The sequence below is a fragment of the Elephantulus edwardii genome, unplaced genomic scaffold, assembly GCF_000299155.1.
Source record: "Elephantulus edwardii isolate Elephantulus edwardi_28Jun2011 unplaced genomic scaffold, EleEdw1.0 scaffold00018, whole genome shotgun sequence".
Lineage (NCBI taxonomy): Eukaryota > Metazoa > Chordata > Mammalia > Macroscelidea > Macroscelididae > Elephantulus > Elephantulus edwardii.
The window spans coordinates 473,738-480,923 of record NW_006399768.1 but is presented as its reverse complement, the minus strand read 5'-3'; positions in this window follow the sequence as shown (position 1 = coordinate 480,923).

Here is a 7,186-nt window from a genome sequence, read left to right as displayed (position 1 = left end):
GCTTCTAAGAAGCATCCTACCTTTTTTTAAATTTTTATCATGTTACATGCCATTACTTTTTGTTGCTGTTTGTTGCACAATTTTTAATTTTTATACTAGTTTATTTACAAAATTCGAATACATTGTTTTCCAGAACAGATTCTTCCAATTTCCTTCACTCCCCTCACCCATCAAATTGTACAACACCATGATTAATCCCCCTTCCCCCTGAACATCCTCATCTCTCTGCTTCCACCACACCCTCCCTTGGATCTTATACTCATTCTACAATAATGGTTTTCTACAATATTTGTCTTTGTGGGACTGAGTTAGTTCACTCAGCATAAGACATATTTACATATTCTTTTGGAAGTCCATGGTGCATTCAACACTCATTTCCAATACAATTAATAGCCATCGATTCTTTTTGGTCTTTCTTATTCATTGTTGTGTATTGTTGTGATGCTGGTAGGTGTCACTGAGTTGGGAAAGACTCATAGTGACCTTAAAAACTGCAAGTATAAACCCTTTCCTATTCTGTGCCAACCGCACAATCCTGGAATATTCAAACCCATTGCAGCAGTCACTATGTCATTCTATCTTGTTAAATGTCTTCCTCTCTTTCATTGACCTTCCATCTTTCGAAATATGACTACTTTCCCCAGTGAAGAGTCTTTCTCCAAGCAATATGTCCAAAGTATGTGAGATGAAGCTTTGTTGTTTTTCATCTCCAAAGACAACTATGGCTGCACCTTTTCCAAAATATATCTCTGTTCTTTTGACAGTCCATGGGACATTTAGCCTTGTTCTCCAACACCACAGTTCAAAGGCATGAATTCTTCTGCCATCTTTATTCACTGTCTAGTTCTCAGCAACATAGCAAGTGATTAATAAGACCACGGTTTGAATCAGGCACACTTTAGTCCTCAAACTAATATCACTGCTCATCAATATTTTGGAGAAGTTCCTGACTGCATATTATCTCAGGGCAAATTTTCTAACTACTTATACCCAGGGTGTTGATTTTGGGACTAAGTAATATGAAGTTGTTGACAGTTTCAATGTTTTCTCCATCTGTCATGATGTTGCCTATTGGCTCAGGGGTAAGGTTGGCTGTTTCTAGGGTTGCTATGAATCATACTCAATTTGACAACACCTTACAACAACACAACTTAAATGCTCCAAATGTACAGGTTATATCTGATTCATACACTGGAGTTTAAGATCTCTAATCAATGTTAAAAAGACCTCAAATTTATATCTAAAACAGAACTTTCGAGTGTCTCATACACCTACCCCAAACTCTTCTCAGTTCTTTATAACCAAAGCACAACTACTCACTAAAGTTATTTGCTCAACTACACACACTAAAAACAGTTATTGTTGCTATTTTTGGTTTTTCTCTTATTTAAGTCCAACCAAACTTTTAAATATATTCAGAATCTTTCTACCTTGCGTCAAGAAAACTTCCTCTCTGTAATTTCCTGCCTACACTATTTCATTGATTATACCTACTTAGAGTTTTGCCAGATTCTTTCTGAGCTCCTTATAATTCAGGATGATATTTCTTAAACATCAGTATAATTATATTCCACTCTGGTGTTCAAAACTCTCTCACTGTTTCTCATTTCACACAAGTGGGACACTCAAGTTCATAGCATGTTCTAGAAATAAATATATGGGCTGATCTCTCTGCTATCCCACTGACCTTGTCTGCTCCAGGTGAGTGAGCTGCTATGACATTACTGGACCACTAAGCACAGTTCTTTATCAAGGCCTTTGCAAGTGCTGTCCCTCAGACAAAAGCACTCTTCCCTTGAAGATCTGCATGACTTCTGTTATCATCACCAAAATGTTTTCCTGACCACACTATACTAATAACATTCCTACCATCACTTTTCTTTAAAATAACTTCCCTTGTGTTGCTAATGTTTGCTATTTCTTGATCTACAAAATAATTTCTACTTTATTTTTTGCTACTTTGACATAGTCTGTAGGCAGCTGCACTGCTTACTAAAAATAGCTCTTCTCTGGTAGATCTAACTTACCAGCAGCTCTGTGGAGAAAGATTGGTGAATTCTTCTGCCTCTTTGGTTGTTGTTGTTGAGTACAGTTAAATTGGAATTGGAACCACTTAGAGTTGGCCCTCCAGTGGGTTTTCAGAAGCAGTTTTCATAGGGATAGGCGAAAACTGCCTACTTTTCTCCCACAGAGCAGCCGTTAGATTGTAACCACATTCTTTTGGGATTGCAGTGCATGTTTTTTCCTTGGAAAACTCCCTGGAAGGTACTATGTTCTGACTTGACAATACTTTTATGAGTTTTTTATAGAATGTAGACTCCACAACAGCAAATATTTTATTTTCTTTTTCTTAATTCTTTAGCCCACAGAAAATTGCTTGGATAAATGAAGAGATTAAAAGGATATTGCACAATTCAAAAAGGATGCTACACAGTTGAAACAGAATAGGATTTGCCAAATAAAGCAATGGAATCAGAGCTAGAAACACTCTTGTTATTTATAATTATTCCCTTTCTTTTGTCATCATGGAAATAGAGGAAGGGCTACATAGTGCCTAAGAACAGAAACTTTTAAGACACATTTTACCCCCAGTCTCCAGTTCCACAACTGGAGTTAAATAAATGTGCTTTGAAGGTATCTAGCAAATTTGGGCCTGAATATCTATGAGGCAAAATATGGATACGCATTACTCAAATGGTCACGTGAACCCACTACATAAACTTGCAGGCAGAGTATATAGTAATTTGATCACAGTAAATAATAATTATGAATATTATTGAAAGATTACATTTATTTGCCTATATTATATTTATAAAAATGTAGGAAAATATATGTAATGAAAAAAGATAACACTGACATTTCAAAATAAGGAAAATCTATTAGACTAGAATAAAAAAAATGAGAACAGGGAAGTATAAAATTCCAGGGTTCAGCCCAAAGAAATAAATATTCATTAATCCTAGATTCATATGAAGATATCCATTCTGTTCATTCTGTCCAGACATATTGAGGACCAATAGTGTAGATTCACTACGAATGATGTCTTTCCAATTGAAGTAAAATTAAAACAGTCTAGATTGATCATCTATATTCTGGCAAAACATTCTTTATATTTTTAACCAATTTTTCCTAAAACTACAAATAAAATAAAAATTAAGCCTATTCTATGCTGTCTACAAAGTTTATTCTTAGAATTTCAAAGAAAACCAAATTGGTCTGATCTGTAGTGTTTTTGTTTTGTTTGTTCTGTTTTCCTAAAGCTATTAAGACTTTATGTGGGAAATGTGCTGAAATCAATAGTTCCCAAGCTTCAGTGTATATTCCTTTCACAGAAAGGATTTGGGATAGAGGTGTTATGGAAAATGTAGACACCTGCGCTCTCTTTGACCTTCCATTTTCTGATTCAGAAGACTGAACTCAGGAAAGAATATATTTTACATCAGCTTGAGTGATTCTAAGATCTAATTACCTACTTTGAGAAACTCTTAACTAATAATGTGAAGTAGGTGTTTTAAAAAAATGAATAAAAATTCACAACTGTATTTCTACATGGAAACTTTTTAAGACCAGTCATTTTTAGCATTTCAATCTCATGCTTAACAACTCTTTGACTAATGTAGCTAAATTTATCTGCCATGGTTAACTAACAATGCAATAGAGATTAAAGTCACACTATACCAGTAATGTGATGCTTTCTATAATATGAAGAATTTCTCTCCAATACATATTCTGTGAATGGAAATGCATTTTTATTATTTTTAAAGAAACTAAGAATGGTAGTGTTATGAACAGTGACAACATATTATAAGTACATTTATAAACCTAGCAAACTTCATAGTTTAGTTTTGTTATTGCAAAGTAAACTTATAAAACATTATACAACATGAGTAATGCTGGATATTATGACATTATGCTGAATGAAATGTCTCAGTCTCAAAAGGACAAATACTGCATTGATACCACTGTTATGAAGCAGGACTGAGACGGAGGTTTGGAAGGAGAATAGGATAAGAATAGATAGAAAATGAACACTGTTTTGCAACAGATGATAAAGAGAACTGTTAAAAAAGGAATATATAATTAGGCATTATACATATGACAACATCCCAGAATAAGGGTTACATTGCAAAGAGGATGGGATTGAGGATGAGGAAAAGGGGGGGGGTGGGTGGAAAGAAATTGTGCAACAATGAATGAATATTTAAAAATAAGAAAATGAACCTGGTGAGGGGTAAGAGATGGGGAGGGTGGAAAATGTGAATGAAAATCTAACTTTTCTGTGAACTTCCATCAAAATTTTTTTAAAAAACCCAACAATCCGAAAACAGTGAATGGGGGAAGAAAAATAATTATTGCTGCTAAATGATTGATAAGATGCTATCAAACTTTCGAGTCTACATGTGTTTGTGGGAGAGGAATAGAGAATTTCACTGAAGAATACCTGTCAGCAAAGGTTCACTAAATTCTTGAAAATGTAGGGGCACCTTATGTTTACACTATATATTTATCAAAACTTACAAGACTGTCTGCATTTAAAAGGAATTTCTTTCTTTAAAAAAGATGTAGTGGGATGGTTTCAATTAAAAATATATGTGTTGAGTTGTTTTCTTTCTTTTTTTAAATGATAATCTTGTCTCTTCTAAGAAATACAGGGTACAGAGTGTCTACAAACAATCTAGTCTCCCTTGTTATGGATTTTACCTAACCATGTTTAAAGTCTGTTTCAGAGAAGTATCAGGAGTGTTGGGGAGAGAGGAGAGCACCTGTGACATTTTTTTAATTTTTGGGGGGATGGGTTACAGGAGTAGATTGTCCCTCCTTCTTCAGCAGAGCATCTGGTGGATTTGAACTGTGCACCTCTGGGATTGCAGTGCAGCTTCTTGCCACTAGGCTACTAGAGCTCGCCAGCTACTAGTTTTAAATTGCTGAATGATCTCCTGTATCTGGCTATGGAAATTGATGACTAGAAATTAATCATTGCTGTCCCTCTCAAGTGGGACCATATCTGTCATAAAATAGACACTCCTATTATTTCATCTTTTCAGGTTTCTATTGGATCTTTACTAATTCCTTCACCACCCTCCTTTTACTTACCAAACTCTCTTATCCTAATGCTATCAACATCTTTATCCACATCTTTCTGGTTATCTTTTCATTTTTACAATAATGGTCTTCTGTAGTATTTCTCCTTATGAGTCTAAGTTAGTCTGCTCAGCACAATGTTCTCTAGATTCTCCCATGTTACATTGTTTTTGTGTTATAATGTGCCATCAAGTCACCAGCAACTCACAGTGACCCTATGCACGATAACTCTGACCTCTGTCCTATTCTGAGCTAGTGCTAAATTTTCTACACACATTACTTGTTTGTGTCTTATTAGCTGTTAAGACATCTACAGAAAGAAGTCTGTTCAGGACATCTAAAAAAATTAGGAAGCATGTCATTTATCTCATAGACTAATTAGAAATTCAAGAGTTGAGATTACAATCCCAGAGGAGAGCAGTTTGAGTCCACCAGACGCTCTGCTGGAGAAGGAGGGGCAATGTCCTCCTCCTGTACCAGTCAGATCTGATTTGACAGTACACACACACAAAAAAATAATAAAAAAATTTAAAAAAAAGAGTTGAGATTAAAAAATCAGTTTTAATTTAGCGGTATTATTGTATGGAAAAGGGAGCTCTGGTGGCCTATCGGGTAAGAAGTTGAGCTAACAACCCAAAAAAGGTCAGTTCAAATCTACCAGCTGCTCGGTGAGAGAATGGTGAGCAATCTCCTCCCATGCAACTTACGTTCACTGAAAACCCACTAAATGGTCAGCTATGGAAACCTCTAACTTGACATCACATAACAGCAATAACAATAACATTTTACTTAAAAAGAGAAATAAAAAAATAGAACCACCTCAATCATCTCCACATCTATAATTCAGTGGTTTTGATTATGTTGTTCAATTTGTGTAATCACAGAAATCAATTAACTGGAGAATGAAGCTATAATCTTGTGATATATTTGATGTGCTAAATCAAGATGAACTTTTTTATATAAATTCTGACTTCCAAAAATAATTTTAGGAGATTAAGATGAGATTATATTTAGAAAATAGCTCCAGAATCCTGTAAATTATACACAGAAGAAATGTAGTCTTTTAGTGCTTTGTTAATAAAAATACTTACAAAAAGAAGACAGACAAGGATTTTTGGAGGTCTTATTTCAGAGTTCTGGTGGCCTATGGCTAAAGAATTATGCTGTTAACCAATAGGCACACAGCTTGAATCTACCAGCTGTTCTGTGGGAGGAAAATGGGCATTCGGCTCATGTGCAATTACTCCTTGTGAAAACCTGCTAGAAGGGTCAGCTATGGGTCAGTTTTATCTCAACAGTACATAACAAGAACATATCAGGTGGGGAATTTTTATGAATCCAAGTACATTTAAAATGAAAGAGCTGTTCCCAACACGTTAGATGGCAACATTTAACATTAATGCCTATCTATTTAATCTGTCCCAAACTGGAGTCAAGAACACTGTCAAGGAGGCTGGAATGAAAGGAGTTCATAAGGATCTGACAGAAGATAAACATTAGGCAAATATGGAGGGAAACCCTTCTAAAAGAGCTACGAAAAGAAGCATTTTTTAAAAATTTTGCATTAAGTAAGATGAAACATATTCCTATAGTTTTGATCCATAAAGAGGACCTATAACAATTAGAAGCTAGGTGAGTTTGGGATGTCACTCACAAACCAGAAAGGCTAAAGAAGAATTCAGTGCAGTTGAAAGGGGTTGGATTCTAATAATTTTCTGTTGTGTTGTTGTTATGTGCCATTGAGTTGGCTGTGACTCATAGTGACCCTATGTACAAGAGCCCTAACTGCCGTTCTATCCTGTGCCAATCTCACCGTCTCAAACATACTCATTCCCTCCACTCCACTCACAGAATCGATCCAGCTCATCAAAGGTCTTTCTCTCCTTCGCTGCCCCTCCACTCTTTTAAACATGATGTCCCTCTCCAAGAACCAGTCCCTCCTTGCAACATGCCCAAAATATGTCAGATGAAGCTTCAGAATCCTTGACTCCAAGGAGCACTCTGGCTTCACCCTCTCCAGGACAAACCTCTTTGTTCTCCTAGCAGTCCATGGTATATTCAACACTCTTCTCCAGCACCACAGCTCAAAGGCATCAATTCTCTT